The sequence below is a fragment of the Microtus oregoni genome, unplaced genomic scaffold, assembly GCF_018167655.1.
Source record: "Microtus oregoni isolate MIOR12 unplaced genomic scaffold, Mior012 000040F_ref0000088, whole genome shotgun sequence".
Lineage (NCBI taxonomy): Eukaryota > Metazoa > Chordata > Mammalia > Rodentia > Cricetidae > Microtus > Microtus oregoni.
In genome coordinates this window covers 21,288,171-21,308,606 of record NW_024543207.1, presented here as the reverse complement: position 1 = coordinate 21,308,606, position 20,436 = coordinate 21,288,171, and positions in this window count along the sequence as shown.

Below are 20,436 nucleotides of genomic sequence, written 5' to 3'. Positions count from 1 at the left end.
GTATTGTGATGTTGGTTTAAAAATTGCTCTCAGCTCCTTGTTTTTTTTTTTCATTTCCCCTTTTTTTGTTTAAACAAAAAAGAAAGGCTTTCACTTTAACATAGTAAGATTACATATAACAAAACAGTTATCAAATAAGAATTACAGTTACAATAATTATATCTATTTTTATCTTTTATCATAACTAAGCAAAACTATAACTATAACTAACCATTCTTCAACTCCATCAAAGACTCCAGAAGGATATAATATTACCTAAGCAAACAAGAAATCCAAAGCTCTAGAAATGACAGGGACATCTTGCTGCCTGGACAGTCACCCAAAGTTCCTCTGTACCGTTGGGGCATCCATCTTCGGCCTTCAGGCCCATAGTATCCAGAGACATTTCTATGAATCAGGAAAATTCAAAGACAGTTCAGTCACTTTCTGTCTCAGCTCCTTGTTATACAGAAATGTGTTTAACAGCAGCAAAGCAAAACGTTTGGCTTTCTTGACCATTGTCTCTGTAGTACAAATCTAAGTCTCTTAAGCATAAACAAACACAGTTTCCTAAGCCAAAGCTAGTGTGTGTGATAAATCAGCAGTCTTTATTTGTAGTTTGTATGGTATGGGTATTTCACTGAATTTAGGGAGAGGAACTGGAAATGCTGAAGCCTGCATGCAGCAGCATTAAATTAACAATAGCAGGAAATGTGGATTTCTTTGTAGTGTGGATTTGTTTTTTGATAATCTTGATGATGAAAAATAAAGCTTTGCTTAAATTGTTCTGTTATTGGCATTAAAAGCTTGAAATCAGACAATTTGAAACAACATTTTCTGGGGTGGAGACATGGCCCAATGTCTAGGAGCTCATATCTTTCTTGCAGAGGATCTAAGTTCGGTTCCCAGCACCCACGTCAGGCGACTCATAACTCTCTATAATTCTTGCTCCAGGGGATCTGAAGCCCTTTTATGATCCTCATAGACACCTATGCATATACACACATGCACACATACACACACAGACAAATGAACATCTATATTTAAATAAAATGAAAACGAAAATATATATTTAAAATGACATCCTCATACCAAGCACGCAGCTGGTGCGCCCAGTTGAAGGGATGTTTTGAGCAACTTTTAAAATCTTCAAATAAAGAGAAGCAATATGTCAAGACTCTGCCACTGAAAAGAGTTTGCTTAGGTCCTAGGAAATGGCCTGATTGTCCAAACTGAAAAGCCTTGGGTTATCAGGGATTAGCCTTTGTTACTTGCTGATGTTGAAACGTCAGAAACCGTTCATGGGAAAAGGAATGGGAATGAACCTTGTGACGCATCTTCACTGAGCCATGCTGTTCTACCATGATCTCTGGAAGTCACATGATCTATGTCAGAGGCTTAGTTGTAGGCTCAAGGACAGCCCCGAAGTCGTGGTTCAATGACATCCAACAGCAGGTGTGTCTAACAGGACACACTGTTACTGTGTGTAAGACAATTTTTTTAAACATTTTCTCACTTCCCATGTATGGAGGCAGGTGTGTGCATGTGAACACCACACTGCACAGAGGGAGGTCAGAGGTCAACTTTCGGGAGTTGCTTCTCTTTTTCTATCACATGAACCTCATGGTTCAAACTCCAGTGGTCGAGCTGAGTGTTAAGAGCCTTTACCCACTGAGCCATCTGCTGGGCCCCAAATATTCTTCTCTGAAGGACCTGAGGAATATTCTGATCTTAAAACCCATAGTTTTTCTGGAAGATTTGTAGTGGACAGACTATGTTGGTGCTTGTCCATGATGGTGGTCGGGGACGTTAGTTTGTTGTGAAAGCCAAACTGGTGTAGGCGACTATGCCCACTTTATTGTCTCCATGGAGGCCTAAAACCACCAGAGGTAAGCTCCGTCTGTGACGCCATCAGAATCAGTGACGTCATGAACTGCCGTGCCCTGAGCAATGGTGTGTTTCAAACATCTGTGAAGACATGGGCTGGGATCATAAAACCTTAGTGTTACACGCAGAGGTTTGGTGGCTCTCAAGAGGGCCGTGTTTAAAGAATGGTAGACACTAAGAGATGAACATCTCATACTTTTTATTGAGTAGAAGCCCAATTTTGTTAATTTTTTAATAATGACTAAAGGCTTTCAAAACGGTGGGCCTATAAAGGCCCAAAGTTTATGAAGAAAAAAAAATTAACCATGTCATTTCAAAAAAGGTATTGGAACATATTTTTATTAAAAGGGAAAACTGAAAGTTTACTTACAATGTTAACAAATGGAAAACAGGATGAAAAATGTTCCCGTGTGAACGTTTACACCCACAGATGATTTTATCATTAAAAATAACCTCCCCAGTAATTCAGCAGCAAGACATTTAGCTGATTGTCCAAAGTATCAGGAGGCACAATTTCAGAAATATTCTCTTTCAAATTTGATTAGAAAAATCTATTGGATTGGTAAACCACATTCAATTGAAATAAGAAAAAGAAATAAGTCACTTGCTGTTAAAACATCAAGAAAAACTTACTGAGTTATTAAGAAACACAGGATTACAACTTGGGTTTCATAAAAAAATTGCTAAATAAATTTTGGCAAAGATTAGGACAGAATTTCAACAATTTCTGAATGTCCATAAACACACTTGACATTCTGACCTGTGTAAAACACAAGTCAGAGTATTGATGATTATAAGATCAAAATATCAAATCTGAAAATCATAATCATGTTCTATAGTATCAAATGTTCATCCAAGATTAAATTCCTTATATAAAAATAAAAGATACCTATCTCAATGATATGTATATTTCATTTCATCTTTAGCAAATGGAAACATTATATGAATATCAGAGAACTGCTCTCGGACAAATCTGCTAGAGTTATTACAGGCAAATGGTTCTTTTGTACACCTGTTTTACAAATCTATGTACCTGGAGTCCTGTAGAGATTTCTCAGCTGAAAAGGATCGAATAAAGGAAAAGCTAAAGCCATGGTTTAGGGAACATTCACCAGCACCAATAAAATTCTAATCAGCTGGTTGATGTACAATGAAATCCGTGTTAAAGATTGGGTTGGCGAGTTATGATAAATGTAAGCGGCTGAGAAGCCAGTTCAGTGAAGAGGTTGGCCGTGCCTCTCTCCCAGGAAAGACTGCTCGACCCACTCTGTCAGCCGTCTTCCCACGGGCTTCTGCTCCACAGCTCCACGTGTGAGGGACCCTGTTTGTTTACACTTAATTCTGGTCCCTCTCCCTCAGCACAATCTTGCAGAAGTTTTCTACACTGCCGTTGGTTGCAAACCTTTACTTGTGTTGTTGGGTACCTTCCTATTCATATGTCACTACAATAAATTTACTTATCCATCTGTAAAGAAGTTCCCCTAGCTTGTCACAGTTGTGAGTAAAGCTCACTTAAGGATTTGAGACAAGTCTTAGTTGAGTATGCTTTAACATTGGAAAGAATATACTTATAGTTGCTTTGCAAATTAGATATGCCGTCTTAAACTCCCAGCAAGACATGGAGGCTTTCCACCTTGTTTGGTACAGGATCTTTCTGTTATATCAGGCTAGCTGGACCACGGGTTTCTGGGATTCTGCTAGCTCCGCCCCTAGTTTCCTGTGGAAATGTCGATGTTGCAGACACTGATGCTAATACCACCTGCTTTTTAATGTGAACTCTGGGGATGTGAATCCCAGGTCCTCACATTTTACCCACTGGACCTTCTCCCTAGGCCAGTGCACTAATTCTTTTGGTGATGTTTTTCTTGTTATAAGATTGTGTCATGGTTTGAGTATTTGTGTGTGGAAGCAAGTAGATTCACATATTACACAAATATATGCATCATGCAAACACACACATATGCATCTACAATTGTATAGATGTGTGTACATATGCACTCATTCAGAGATAAATATTCTCAGGGAAGTCTCTGGTCACATGTGTGGGATCTGACTATTTTCCCATCGCTCTGGCTTGCTTGTTCGTGCCCCTCCTGTTGTCTTTTGAAGACCCTAGCTAGCATTTTAGAGCAGATTCTACCCAGCTTACCATACCTGCCAAAGAGCATACTGGTGATAATTTTTGCAAGACGTGTATAGTCTCTTCTTTCAGTTTTGCTTTTTGTCCTTGTGTCTGAAATACATTTCCTACAGATGGACTGAGTTCTCTCTCTCTCTCTCTCTCTCTCTCTCTCTCTCTCTCTCTCTATCTCTTTCTTTCTCTCCCTCTCCCTCTTCCCCTCCCCCTTCCCAGCCTTAGTCTCTGTTCTTAGAGTTTTCAGGGTGAATTCATGAAGACTTAAGTCCCTGCTGACATGGTCAGGCAGATCCATTCCTCTCTCCAGTTACTCTTTCCTTTTGGTTTTGTTACATGTATCCAGGCGGTAGTCATTTTGTTTGTGTTAAGAGTTCATTGTGTGTTTTAATTTACCCCACTGTTTTCTCATCTTTGTTGTTTGCTGAGCTGCTCTAAAGTAGTCTTAGGCTCTCTTTAGCTTGTCTAGAGTCTGTTCAGGTTCATCACTGGGATTCCTCACCCTTCAGAGCCCTCACTTCTCAGCCGGCATTGGCTGTTAACACCTCCTCATGAAGTGACTCCTCAGAACGTACTTTAAATGGCCACCTCGCTTCGTTTTGATAAGTGTCATCTTCTACTTTCGTAGAAACAAAATCCTTCTCACACAGTGTTACTGGTTTTCCTTTGACTAAAGCCTTTCGACCTTCGAAATAAGTCAGAAGAGAAAAACCAAGTATTTGGGTTCACCTCTGGCTCTCACTTCTGCAGGTCCAGGCCAACATCTTGTATAAAGCCTCGAGCATGTCTTGAATTTCTTATCTTCCTTCAATAAACATGATCAGCTTTTTAAATCCCAATCAGACCTCTTCCCTCTTTTCTTTGTAAAAGACATTACTAGGGTCAATGGAGTTCACCTTTTTCTTTAACGTTAGGCTATTGCTCTGTTGTGTCTTGGAATACCTCGAGCTGTGCACTCTCTCTTACACACACTTAAGCACGTGCCACACTCACACTTTACCCGATATTCTTAAATTTGCTAGTTGAGGTCTTGTGTATCATAACCACACTCATTTTGGCTGTCATTTCCTACTTCCTACTGCTCGAGCACTGGCCCCTTTCTCACACCCCAGCCACCTGGCCATTTCTCTCTGCATTCAAGATGACATCATTTCTACTCTTCCTCCTTCCGTGAAGTTGCCTTTTCTCCCCATCATCTACAGTCTGCTTTTAAGAATATCCACTAGATTTTATCTTGATTATTTTCTCCTTCCCTAGAATGTCCTTTTGGTTCCCTTTATGCAATCCCATTTGTCTGCTGAGTCTATTGATGGCATCATGGCTGTGTTTTCCTTCATTTCCTTCATATGAATGTGTGTGAACCCTTAAGTACATTTATAATAGCTTCAAAGAGTCTTTGGTTGCTAAAGCCATTTTTCCTGTCTTTACACCTTCAGTGATTTATTTATTGGTTGATTTGGTTGTTTGTTTGTTTGTTTGTTTTTTTTTTGACAGGGTTTCTCTGTTTAGCCCTGACTATCCTGCAATTCCCTGTAGACCAGGCTGGCCTCAAACTCAGAGATCCTCCTACTTCTGCATCCTGAGTGCTGAGATTAAAGGCCTGTGACACCACACCCAGCCAGTTTGGGTGATTTCCAATGGAACACTGGGCAACATGTATAATGTCCTCAGAAATGCCAGGCTTTAGCCTTTCTCTGCAGGGTTTAGCACTTCATCTTCTAAGACCTAATACCTGGCTAGTCTCACTTTTTGGCCAACCGCTTCATACTTCACTAAGGAGTGGGCTTGGTTCTGTTGACGGTCTGATAACAGCTAAGCACAGCGGCTGCAGAAGTAGGACAGCCAAGGCTCGACAGACCCTAGGGCTGAAGCTAAGATGCTCCGTGGAACTCCCAGGCTCTATTCTCCCTAGATTCCCTCTTCACCTAGTTTCCTTCTTCCTGGGTTTGCTGTCCCCAGGTTGCCTGTTGCTTGTGTTTCCTCTCCCTGACTCAGCCCTCTCCTATGTCTTCCTTCCCCGGATCAGCTCTTCCTGTCCCCTGGGTCTCTTCTGTCATGGGTTGCATGTCCTCTGGTCATTTTTCCTCTGGGTCAGCTTCCTGGGTCTTGTCCTGGTCGTGGGTCCTCAGCAGCTGCTCAAACTTTGTCTGGCTCACCTACAGCCCACTTTTTCCAGCCAGGAACTTACAGGGGATCCCACATGGAATTCTGGCTCTTTCTGTGTAGGTTTCTGATCTTCTCCCTTAGCTCAGAGATTCCTACTGCTTGGTATCCCAGACTCTGGTCTCTAGCGTGGTTCCTTACTAAGAGAGGAATGCCTGGTCTGATCATACTGTGACTTGCCTCTAGATAAGCAGGAGATGCTTGTGTGTTTCTGGTGGCAGAGGTGGCAGTATTTGCCCAGAAGACGCAACAGGAGAGAGCACAGAGAAAAGGTAACAATTAGTGGCTTTGTGTATTCAGTGCAGATAAGGGATAGAGATCGCTGTGTTCTCACAGTTAAATCATTTGGCTTAAAATCGTCAACTTGCCTGTTCTTGATTAAATAATGAGATATTTTACCCCATCTCCACCGAACGTAGCACCACATAGTCGTGTTTTAAGATACTATCTTCCTATGAGGAAATAAATATAGTTTCGACCTAATTTCCTTGTCCCTCAATTATTGCCCCATGTTTATGTGTGTCATTAGGAAAATTACTTCTGATTTAACAACCTCCCTTGTCCACACGGAATCATCCTTGAGATGGAGCTTGATTGTTCGTGTGTATGTTTTTCAAGTTTCAACTTCAAATTTTCGTTCCTGGCTGTGCTTTGCGGCTTCCCAGTGGGGTGTAGGAAGAGTGCAGAGAACCCTCAGGAGTGGAGTCCAGGAGGACAGGATCTGTGCAGGATGCTTGGATTACGGTGTCGCCAGAGTCCCCTGTGCTTCTTAGTTCTGTGTCACGTAGACATAGTCAGGGTCATCAGGTAAGAGGGAACCTCAGCTGAGAACATGCCCCCCTCATACTGTCCTGCAGACATGTTTGTGGGGCATTTCCTTAATTACATGATTGAGGTGGGATGGGGGAAGGTTCAGCTCACTGTAGGCCATGCCTCTTCTCAGCAGGCAGGCCTGGGCTGTATAAGAAAGCAAGCTAAGCAAACAGCGAGGAGCAAGAGCAAGCAACACTCTTTCCTGGTTTCTGCTTCAGCTCCTGCATGCAGTCCCTGCCCTGACTTCCTTTAGTGGTGGTGGATGATGTGGAAATGGAAGAAGAAATAAAGCCTTTCCTCCCCAAGATGCTTTTGACCACAGTGTTTAACACAGCCATAGACAGCACACGAGGACTAGCAGGAAACTCTATCCCAACTCTCTACTATGCCCTTGACTCCTCCAGGCTTAATCTCACTTTTAAATTTTGGTTGAAGCACAAATACAGGAATGACAACAGTGTAGTTTTCTTTTCGTGCGGAAGACCAAATGTGTCCATTACTGAAAGGCTTTATCTGGCAGGGGAGGAACGTGGCTCCTACTATCACTTTCCAGGGACTCCCCTGAGAGAGTGACCAGTCCTGAGGTACAACAGACTCATCAGGGTCACCACCTTCTGGAAGCCTCATCTACACAGCAGGGGCCACGTTAGAAAAGCACTTGCTTTTAGGATCAGGAACTAAAAGGTCTTGGTAAGACTAGAAACTGGCCTCCAGCTTTGTGTGGGAGGTGACAGGCAAGCTCAGGGAAAATAGGAGGTTTAGGGTCCTGACTGCAAGGATATGAAAGGTTGAGGAAGGGAGGAGAGAAAAGGGGGATGGGGAATGGGAAAGGTTCAGGAAGCTCCTCTGCTGGCTCAGTTCCCCTCTGAGTCCTCGCTTCTCCAGGTGGTGAGGAGGTAGAGGAAGACCTTATAGACCTTATAGGGATAGGGAACTGGCATGCATCTTTTCGTGCACAATAACACCAATTTATTTCACAGATCTTACTCCCAGTAACACTTTCTAACTTTGTAGGTCTGATGTACTCTGTTTCTTGGGACAATCCGACTAACACATGTAGTCACTGAGGGTCATATCTCATGGGGGTTGAATAGTAACCCTACTGGAGCTAGAGAGTGACTCAGTGGTAAAGAGCACCCCCTGCTCTTCCAGAGGACCCGGGTTCAATCTCATCACACAAAAGACTGCTCACAGCCATCTATAACTCCAGTTCCAGGGATCTGACGCTCTCTCCTGTTCTCTGTGTGTACCAAGTATATATGCAGTGTGCAGATGTACATGCAAGCAAAACACTCCCACACATAAAATAATATAATAAAAAAGCTAATATGGGTACCCCATTGCCAGTTCACCACATGAAACTGAATAGGCTATTTATTTCCAATATCTCCACCAGGACCAATGTTTTAAATAGATGAGAAACAACCATCAACATCTCGTTATTTTTGACATAACTAACCCGTCTCTTTCATTATTTATTTAGCTGTCCCATGCTAAGGTTTCCCATAAGCACCCTTTCAACCGGCCATCTCTGAAGAGGTCTTCTCACAGCCCATGGCCTTGCCCTTACATCTTCTCCCTTCCTCCTATTCTGCCTGATCTAGCCAGGCATGTGGGCACAGTGGGTGGACGGGTTGATGAGCTGCTTTCACGGGGAAGATGTAAGCAGGTAACTGGGAGATGGTGATAAGGCACCCTAGAGACGGAAACCTGCTGGTTACAAGACACACAGGTGGCCTCAAGCCATTGGAGTGGGAGTTCACCCCACCTATGTGTTACCTGTTGCTTCCAAAGGCCCAGCTTCTACTGAATGCCTCTCACACATCTTAGTGACCAGCTCTCACCCTTTCCTCCTCCAGGGCTCAGTGCAGGAACAGGGTGACCAGGAAATTCTAATCTGGCATCTGATGTCCTTTCTTCCTGAGCCCAGCTAGGCAAACACATAGCACCTCTTCCTGCCACAGACAGGGACTTGGCCTGGGTCAGCCTTACCTGGACAGAACCAGAAATGGTCAGGGGTAAACACAGACTGCTAAAGCAGGCAGTGAGTACCCTCCAAAGCTGAAGATGAAGCTGAGCATGACAGGGAGATTGCATTGTTGGCGTTGCGAACTGGACATAAGAAAGAACCATTTGGGAAGAGGTTTTCTACACTGGGCTACTGTGCAGGGGGCATCTGCATGTTAACTGATGTGGAAAGATCCAGCCCACCGAGGGTAGTGCCATTTTTTGATGCAAGAGGCCCTGAACTGGGGGAGATGTTGAGTGCAAGCAAGCAAGCATGTATATGTGCGTTTCTCTCTGTTCTTGACAGAATATGACCAGCTATCTTTTCCAAGTTCCTGTCACACTGACTTCTCCACAATAGTGGACGATCACTTGAAACTGTAAGATCAAATAGATGCTTTTCCCCCAAGCTGCTTTCTGTCAGTCATTTTTATCACAGCCACAGGAACGAGACTAAGACAATGACCGACATGTCCCTTCTTGTCCCATCCGTGGAGAGACGTGCTATTCCCTCGCCACTCACTCACTGGGTCTGCCTGCATCGCCCCCTATGTTCAGGCTCTGCCCTGCCCTGGCATCGCCAACACCACCGCCCTCATCTAGGTTGTTGAACTATACCACACAAGCCTGTGGCACTCTGACCTGTGACCTACAACCATCTTACTCTCCAGACATCACTGTTTTTGTTTGCTGCGTGAACTGCAGGCCCCACCCCTGGAGCAGATGCATGGTAAGACCTCTTGTGAACAGGAGTGCAGGATCCCCACTGGGTGGCGCTGCCAGTTAGAGGTCACACACCTGACAAGGCAAACAGGGGATGCAGGGGCTGATGAGAGGGATTGATAGGCCGCCTGGAATGCTGACAGCTGATTTCTTAGCATCACACAGCAGTGTAAGAGGTGAAATTCCAGCAGAAGCTTCAGCAGCGGCACATGGTGAGAGTGACTCTCGGGAGAACCTGGACTGCCTGTCTATGTTTTGCTGCAGCCGGCAGAACAGCTCTTTGCTTTCGGGTCTGGTGACTTTAATTCACAGAATTAACATCTGAGAAATAACTCTGCTGATTAGAAACAAGAGTGGGGTTGCTGTACTTGGGTCTTCATGGTTTTGTTTTGTTTTTTGTCTTTTTTTTTTTTTTTGATTTTTTGAGACAGGGTTTCTCTGTAGCTTTTTGGTTCCTGTCCTGGAACTAGCTCTTGTAGACCAGGCTGGCCTCGAACTCACAGAGATCCGCCTGCCTCTGCCTCCCGAGTGCTGGGATTAAAGGCATGCGCCACCACCGCCCGGCCCTTTCATGGTTTTTTTTTTAAATCTTTATTAACATGTATTAACTGCCCATCACTCTGGGTCGCTGTGCTATTTCCTACCTGCTTACTGTATGCACTGATCAATCCTGCCTTATCTTTATCTTCACTCCTACTTGGCTCAAACAAGTCAGTCATAAATCTACATTCAGGCTGAATCTCTGTAGCACCCACCTGTGGAGAGAACACTAAGTCCTTGTCTTTCCGTGTTTGGTTCATTTCGCTTCACACACTGCTGCTGGTCCCTCTCATCTCATAACCAATTTCACTGTGTGTAATGAAATACTATTCAGCCATAAAGATTTTACATCCTTTTCTGAGGAGTCAGGATATAGTGGTGTATCTTTTTGGGGAACAATTAAAATCTCACTGTACAAGAACTAAAGTACACAGAACCGAAGAGCCAGTGTTTGGAAAGAAGTACGAGAACACAAATGCCTGGGTTGCATCAGGGCCCATGACGCAATATCCAACTCCAAAACCTCTTAGCAAGGATGCCACCAGCAGTGCCCTCTGGAGGTGGGTCCCCCCCACACACTGGGTTTACACACACCTCCTCCTGTGGCAGAAATATCAGCAGTTGTTTTTAAAAATATGGTCCTTGATTTTCTTATTGATTGTGATAAGCAGTCATTACTTTAACCATTGGAAAAGTAAAACTTCTTTCTCACCTTGAAGGAGAGAGGAGACTAACCGCACAAGAGAAACCTGTATTTTTTTTTCTCTTTATGCTTGCCCAGTGAAGCCATGTATCATCAACTGTCCTCAGACTCCTGACAATCCTTATGAATTTTTAGAAAGCACCCCCACCACACTTCAGAACTCCTTGAAGCATGTCTATGTTCCTAAGTGAGCTCCTAGGACCGACCAAACTTCGTCGTTAACTTTAGTTAAAAGCAAGGAACAAGTGACTTATTTAAGAGAGAAACGTAAGGTCCTTTTATCCTTTCCTTTGCAAAATCCCTCTGTTCTCAGGAGAGGAAGGCAGGCGACTTGTCTAAAAGGCTATTACTCACTAATCAGACCTCTCATTAACAATTAATTGGATCAAAAGTTCATGGCCCATTGTTGCTGTGTCAATCAGATGTGCAGGGTCTGCCGCGGAGGCTGAAACGGAATGACCTTCTCAAGTGATAAATAATTTCCAGGGACGACTCGTCTTACCGCTGCTGCCCCAGCCGGGGTCACTGTCCTGGCCGCCGTGGCTACACAGGGCACCCTCTGGACAAGAAAAAGATGCATTTTCTCTTATCAGACATGCTAATTTAAGCTTGTAACCTAAACCGTGTGAAACACCATCTCCGACAAACAGAAGCTCCCGGCTGTGTCTCCACCTGGGCTGCAAGTGACTATGTAATGTCGTTAAGAGGAAAGAGGGCCAAAGAACCTGTGTCCCAGGGAGATCATGTGACCCTCTGGCCTTCAGCAACCACAGTGAACTCAGGAACAGCAGTGTCTCCTGACCTGTCTCCTGTCCATGCTTGAGGAACCTTCTCCTGATCATGGCTTTCCCGTTTGGCTCCTTTATTGGATTTCTGCTCCATATGGGGAAAAACACCAGCATGTGAGGCTGGAATTTCCTGGCACCATGAAGATTGTCATTCCACACCAAACTCAGTGTAACCTCTTGGGACATGTGCTTCCTCTGGACAAAAATAAGATAGAAAAAAGCTTAAGTAATTGAAAACAGAGAAAGTATTTACTATAAAAAGTTCTAAAAAATATATATATAAATATATAAACACAGCATCCTGATCAAATACACACACACACACACACACACACACACACACAAAACATCCTGGTCAGTTCTGAAAGTCAGACCCACTTTTTTGTGCACCCTTCTTTGGGGAGACACCGTATTCTAGAAGATGGGGAAAGTGCCGTGTTAGCTTTCTGTTCTCCACATGGTCCTGGTCTAAGTATACGGATGCCATTTGCTGAACTGAATTCGATTGGAACACAAGCCACCACGGGTATAATTCAAGAGAGGCTAGTAAAATTCCTCATGGAACTGTGGGACCAGTTACTCTTTATTCAGAGCCCCCTTGGTATCTCCCTGCGACTCTGTGCTGGGCTGTGTTCAAAAGTCAGCGTCCAGCTCATCTGATGAACCAGAACAGACTCTGTAGGGTGATGCCACCTGCTGTCCCATCAGCTAGGCCTTTCTGCGTGCTCAGGAAACAGCTCCAGGGAGAAAAAGAGATAGTCTGCTCTTCAGTTTGGGAGGGTTCAACATATGGTTGCTCATATGTGGGCCTGCAGTTGGGAAGATTCCAGAGAGGGAAGCTGCCTACCTGTGTTAGCCAGAGAGATTGTAGGGGAGCAGAAAAGATCACAATTCAGAGGAATTCCTGTACTCTACTTCCTCAAGTGGGCCCACCCTCTAACAGCCCAATCAGCTGTCATTCAAGCATTGAGTTAGTCAATCACTGAGATCCTTACAATCCGTTACCTGTGGGAACCAAGTATGAGCCTGTGGGGAAACTTCCAATCCTAACTCCGGGATTCCCAAACCCCAATGGCTGAAAACTCTCCTTCCTTCCACTCTCCCAGTAACCAAGAAGCACCAGCCCTCTCATCTCCCTCCTCAACCAAGACCAAAAGTCCCTAGAGCTGACTGGGAGACCAGAGGGTCATCCACCCCTCCCCCAGTATCGGGGAATTCAGGAATGCAGGTGGAGAGAAGATGGCACAGCTACCCACTTCCCAGAAGCCACTGACCAGAAGCCCATCAGCACTGCCCCTTCCCAAACCCCAGCCCATCACCTTTACCCATCAGCACTGCTGAGTTTTGAAGAGTTCCTGTCCCACCCTCTGCTTGTATCAGAGCAGTCTGGGCAGCAACTGTCCACCACCACACTGAGATGGAATTGTGTTGCAGCAGGAAGGAAGGCACACAAGGGCCTGCAGGTGGGACCACAATTATGCTTCTCTGACAAAGAGATGAGGAACAGCTGAAACTCTCTCTGGAAGTGCTCAACCAATGGCAAAGTTCTTTTGATTTGATGGTGTATGCAGAACCAAAGAGAATGTGGCCGTCCATTGCTAGGCAGGGTCCAGGAACCTTAAATCAGCAGCATTGGCCATCTCAGAGCCTTTAGAGGCAACAATGCCTGTGGTCTCCAGGCTGTCTGTCAGTCTAATGTCTACCTTAGAGGATCCTCAGCTGCTAGGCATCTACCTGTGGCTGCTAGGGCACACAAAGGGCTGTCTATAGTGATGCAGGCTTCACCAGGAGCAGAATGTTCAGGATAAAGACACCCAAGGCTTCTTGAATAGATGGGACAGTGAGGAGGTAGGGCATGGGGCACATGACCTCTGCTTGGAATATGAGAAGCAGAAACAAAAGTAGAAAATGTCCTACAGAAGACAGACAATGAGGTGCCTGGGTGATGTATGTGGCAGCCTTCCTTCCCAGTGGCACTTGTCCATGGGCAAGGTTGGCGTGCATGTGCCATGTGATTGACTCCTCAAAGGCATGCAGGTAGATCGCCACACCTAACCGTGCGTGACCATGTCATCAAGCTTCTCCCTCAGTCAGCAGACTCTGAAAGCCACATATACTCTGAAGCTCTCCCTGCTTCATGGGGTTAGAAACAGCAAGAGTCGATGTCCCCGTGTGACAAGGTCTGCTGGACAGTTGACGGTGCATCATTGCTGGCTGACCGGAAAGACATCATGGCTGGTCATTTGCATGATCATCAGTATCCACACATCTAGCTAACACAAAGCCATGACCACCGCCTGTGCCTCTACAGCAGGGACTCAAATCACAAGCACACGTGAAATGTATTTTCAAAGATTCAATTTTTCTCCTGTTCTAATTCTGTTGTATTCTGAATTTATTTTTTTTTCTGTGTCTATTTTTATGGACATGGGAAAATTAGGGTTAAAGAGTACTTAAAACATTTTCATCAGCCTGAACTATCAGTCAGTGGCCTTGGTATCTAAGATGTAGAAATCCCACTGTGAAGTCAACACTGCATTTTTTGTGAAGATTCCAACTTGAAGCTCTTCACTGAATCCTGCTCCCAACAGCCAGATGTCATTATCCAAATCTGAATCACTCCAGCAGTTCTGCCTTGTATCCCTGAGAGCATAGCACTGCTGTGGGATAACCCTTCTATTCGCCATGGATATTTATTGCCCTCAATGGTTGATAATAAATGCTGCTTTGACCTATAGCAAGGAAGAATACAGCTAGGCAGGAAAGTCAAACAATGCAGGAAGAAGGAAGGATGGAGTCAAATGAGATGCCAGTCAGCCACCTGAGGAACAAGATATATGAGAACACAGGTAAAGCCACAGGCATGTTGCAAAACATAGACTAATAAAAATAGGTTAATTTAGAAGAATAAGCCTGAGCTGTTCAGCCAAACATTCTGTGACTAAGCCTCTGAGCAATTATTTAGAATTGGCTGAGGGACGGGGTGGGGCAGAGAAATCTCTGTTTACACAGCAGTCTAGATGCTTGCTTAGTTCTATGCATGGTAGAAGATACTTCACAGAGAGGCTACAGTGCCTAAGGGTTCCCAAAACTCCAAGCCCAATGCCTTCCCAGGTCTACCAAGTGCACCAAAGGCCCCATTGTGGTGATACTGCCCCATCTCCATGGCAGCCTGTCTCCTACCTATGTGTGTGTGAAAGCCATGCCACAGAAGACACTGACAATGTCAACACATTAGGCTGAGCCTTCTCTGTTGGGGAATATTATTTTCAGCTGCGTGACTTTGGTTTATGCTGCATTTGTTTGACTCTGTGAAGCTGTGTTACTGTGCCTGCCTAAAACACTTGATAGTCCTAATAAAGAGATGAACAGCCAATCATAAGGCAGGAACAAGGATAGGTGGAGCTGGCAGGCAGAGAGTAGAAATAGAAGGAGGAATGGGGAAGAAGAGAGAAAGAACAAGAGAAGAAGAGGAGAATACTAGGGGCCAGCTACCCAGCCATCCAGCCACCCAATCAGCCACAGAGTAAGGACTGCAAGTAAGGTATACAGAAGTAAGAAAAGGAAAAAGCCCAGAGGGAAAAGGTAATTGGGATAATGGAAGTTAAGAAAAACAAGCAAGAAACAAGCCAAGCTAAGGCCAGGTGTTTATAAGTAAGACTAAGCCTCCATGTGTGATTTATTTGGGAGCTGATGGTGGGCCCCCAAAAGAGAAAAAAAAACCCACAACATTTTGACATTTCAATATGGGGGCTTGAATGTCAATCTAGAGCCTAATAAAGCTGGGAATAAAGAATATGACTCTTTGAAGTGTTTGTGCTTATTGGCCAGCCCTTGAGCAATAGTATGTTAAATAGGAACAATAAAAGGCAAGAAAAATGCCTGTCACAGCACAGGCACCAGCCCTAGAGCTCTAGGAAGGCTGGGTGCAGTTCTTGGTCACGTGATTCCGACCTGCTTGCAAACTTTGGACTTGGCTTTCAGGACTCAACCTGAGAGTGGGTGGAGCCAGCTGCTAGAGAATCCAGGTATAGCTTGATAGTCTAAAGTTTGCTCGTGTGGTCAAAAACACTAAACCATATCCAGTGTTTAAAAGAGGTTCAGACAGAAAAAGCCTCTGAATAGGTCCAGTGTGCTTTACAATGTGTGTAGGCTTAAGAGAGAAAGAAAATGGGCATAGACAGTCATAGAAAGAAAGAATCAGATTAAAAATAATAAAGTCTTTAAAGAGACAGTAAAAGTGCTGTGCAGTGGTGGAGCATGCTTTTAATCCCAGCACTTGGGAGGCAGAGGCAGGCGGATTTCTGTGAGTTTGAGGCCAGCTTGGTCTACAAAAGCTAATTCTAATTCCAGAACAGACTCCAAAGCTACTGAGAAACCCCTGTCTTGAAAAACCAAGAGAGAGAGAGAGTTTAAGATAGGAAACACACAGGAAGTTTTGTGGGATAATGCTCTTGCACGCTGGAAAGATTTGTCAATCATATTTGTTTAATAAATGCTGATTGGTCAGTAGCTAGGCAGAAAGTATAGGCGGGGCAGCCAGACTAAGAATTCTGTGAAAAGGAAAGGCAGAAGACAAAGTTATCACCCAGACACAGAGGAAGCAAGATGAGAATGCCTTACTGAGGAAAGGTACCAAACCATGTGTCTAAATTTAAGTTGTAAGAGCTAGTTAATAATAAGCTTGAGCTAATAGGCCAAACACTTTATAATTAATACAAGCCTCTATGTATTTTTTCAGGACTGAACTGCTATGATACCAGGTGGGACAGAAACTTCCATCTACAGATTCTGGATACTGTATAGTATTGTGTTGATTTTGAATTTTTTTATTGCTGAAAAGCAAAGGGCAGCTGATAAAAGACATGGAATTGAAAGGGGGTCTGTGGAAATAAACCAGCCTAGATATTTTAAGAATTTCTTAACTTTAAAAAAGTCAAAAAATGTATTTGTCAAATGAAAAACAAAAATACTTTGGAGAAGAGGTTTTGCTTTTGTTTCTACAGTAAACAAGAGACTGTGGACTTGTTCTAGCTTGATCTGGATCTGGTTTGATCACGGGAGACGTCTGACAGGTAATATCTGTCGGCAAAGCTTATAACCAGTTTTCCCAGCACTTGGCCATTATCTCAAATTTTCTCTCTGGAACCCTAAAAACACGTCAACCACCTTCAGCAGGAAGCAATCTAGAGAACACAATGTCCACATTCCCAAGAGAAAAGGGGGTGTGGGTGATCTTTGGTTATTTTGTGGGTCATGGATATTTGGGAATATAGGACAAAATCTGAAAATAGGAATATAGGAAATAATCTCAGATGTTTTGCATTGGCATGGATTTTGGTATATGGATACAAATTCAAAGTCAGTTTTGTTATACTGTATATATGGTTTTTCTCTTGTTTTAAGGACTTTTGTATATTGATGCAAATATATGTTCTATTCTTATTTAAAGGATTTTTGTATATTTATAAAATTTAAGGTTATTTTTGTTACAATATATTGTATATGTTTTTGCTCTTGTTTAACATATTGTACCTATACAGTTTATTTGAAAATGTAAGACAACATTCTAGTTTTTGAAAGCTATTATTATGAACTATTTAGCATAATCAAGAAACACAGGTCAGTAGTTAGTCATCTATAGCAATCAAATTTGTAAACATTTTAGGTATGTTTTCTAGATCATATAGAGATTTATTTTAGATAGATAGATAGATAGATAGATAGATGGATGATCTTCAAAGCTTTCAAAGACCTACAGAATATGGCATTTAAAATGTTTTGTTAATTTAGGGATTTCATGACAATGAGACAAGACATATGTAACGGCGTAAACGAATGCAGACAGATTGTGAAAATATATATAGCTTTAATGGCGAAATAGACTTACAGAACCACCATTCCCGCGGAGACCAGGAAAGCAGAAAGGGACGGATGGGAGCACACTTGCCAAATTTATAGGCCAACATTAGCCCAAGGCGAACACGCCCCCTAAGGGGCGGGACTTATCCCTACATCTCCCCTTTTTGTCTAAATAAGACAGAACTAAACCAAATACAACTATATACAATAACAACAAATAATAAATATAACAAACAATATTGAGAACAAAAGCTTTGCTAAACATTCTATCTCAAGGAGTCCAAATAATGTAGAGAGTAACTACAATTATATAATCTTCAACTCCATCAAAGATCTGAGAAGGGAGATGGTAGTGTGACGAGAATACAATCGAGCTCTGGATTCACCCTGTCCACATGTGCCTGTTGTAATTTTTCCTCAATCATTGTCAGTTCCTTTTCTGCTTCAGCTGTTAATTCTCTGGGACTGTTTAAATCTTTATCACCATCCAAGGTTTTGTTCAAATGAATTATTAGATCAGGTGTTATTCCAATAGCTGGTCGTAGACTGGAAATGTCTCCTAACAGTCTTTGAAAGTCATTAAGAGTCTGTAGGCGATCTCTCCTAATTTGTGCTTTTTGTGTCTTAATTTTTTGCAAACCTATTTTATAACCTAAATAATTAACAGAATCTCCCTTATGAATCTTTTCAGGAGTGATTTGTAATCCCCATTTAGGTAAAAGTATCTTTATTTCTTCAAACAGTCTGTTCAAGGTATCCATGTTTGAATCGGATAACAAAATGTTGTCCATGTAATGGTATACTATAGATTTGGGAAATTTCTTGCATATTATTTGCAATGGTTGGTTCACAAAATATTGGCACAGGGAGGGGCTATTTAACATACCCTGGGGGAGAACGGTCCAGTGGTACCCCCTCGAAGGTTGAGAATTGTTATAAGTAGGCACTGTGAAGGCAAATTTTTCTCTATCTTCTTTTTGCAAAGGTATAGTGAAAAAACAATCCTTTAAATCAATAACTATGAGAGGCCATCCTTTTGGTAATAAAGAGGGCAAAGGAATTCCAGATTGCAGAGGGCCCATAGGTTGAATAACCTTGTTGATGGCCCTGAGATCTGTCACCATTCTCCATTTACCTGATTTTTTTCTTAACCACAAATACAGGAGAATTCCAAGGGCTGGTAGATTCTTCTATATGTCCAGCATCTAATTGTTCTTGTACCAGCTGTTCTAAAGCCTGTAACTTTTCCTCAGCTAAAGGCCATTGCTTTGTCCATATTGGTTTCTCAGTCAACCATTTTAGAGGCAAGGCTGTTGGTATCTCTGAAGGGACATCAATTGCTTGTTCTTGTACAGCCCGAATGGCTGGTTTTCTCCATTTGTAATATCTTTTAATATTATTCTCAGAAATATAGGCTCTAGAAGTAGCAGGAATGTTAATTTTGGTATTCCATTGTTGTAATAGGTTACGACCCCATAAATTCATTGCGATATTGGCTACATATGGCCTTAATTTTCCTATTTGTCCCTCTGGCCCTATACATTCAACCCATCTCGTGCTCTGCCTTACTCGAGATAGGGTTCCAATTCCCAGGAGCTGAACATTTACATTCTGAAGAGGCCAACATGGATGCCAAGATTCTGGGGTAATGATCAGCACCTGTGTCCAGCAGGCCAGTAATAAAAATGCCATTTACACACACTCTCAGTTTAGGTCATTGATCATTTATAGAAGTTTGCCAAAACACATGTAACTTATCTTTCTGATCATTATTGCTTGTAACAGTAGGCATGGGGCTTCCTAATTGTCCTGATGAGGCACGTTCTCTGCAGAAACTGGAAATGACTGAACCATGTTTGCCATGGGGGCCTGTGAGGCCCCCCCTCTCACGTTTCCCGACTGTATCAGGTTGCCTTGTCTATCTCTTGTACACCTGCATTCATTCGTCCAATGTCTGCCTTTTCCACATCTTCTATATAAACCTGAAGGCTGAGTCCTCCTATTTCTGTTATTTCTAGAAGATGCATTATTATTATTATTTCTAAAAGATGCATTATTATTATTATTATTATTATTATTATTATTTCTGAAAATCCATTGTCTACAATTCCTTTTCATATGACCCATTTTGCCACAATTAAAACATTTGGTATTCTGGTGTCTCCTTTTACAATTGGAAATTGCTTCTTCTACCCATGCTTCTGTGCCATAATCAAATGTATCAACATTGAGTGTATGCAAGACCCATTCTTCCAAGGGCGCTGATCTGAGCTTTAAAGGCCCCAAAATCCTTTTGCATTCCACATTTTCATTTTCATAAGCCAAAGACTCAATCATTATACGTCTTGCTTCTGGGTCAGATATCGCTATTTGTACAGCCTTAGTTAATCTTTGTAAAAAGTCACTAAAGGGTTCTCTCTGACCCTGTTTAACTCTGACAAATGATTCAATTCTCTGTCCTGGGTCTTGTACCCTTTCCCAAGCCCTTAAGGCTGCTGTAGTACACATGGAGAGTGTGTTTTCATCCAAATTAGCTTGTTCCTGAGGGTCGGAAAAGAGCCCTTCACCTAGAATTTGATCTAGGGAAATGTCAATTCCCTTCGCTTTTTCCTGCTGTTCTAAGAGTCTAGCCTCTTGCCTGAATAAGCATTTCCATTTCAATTGTGGTCCACTCTCGAGTACCGCAGAGCTCAGCTGGAGCCAGTCCGAGGGGGTTGCTCTGCTTGTCGTGGCCCAAGATCTTAGCATCTCTTTAACAAAAGAGGCTTGCATCCCAAAAGTCATGACAGCCTGTTTTATTTCCTTGAGATCATTCATACGGACAGGCTCCCATGTAT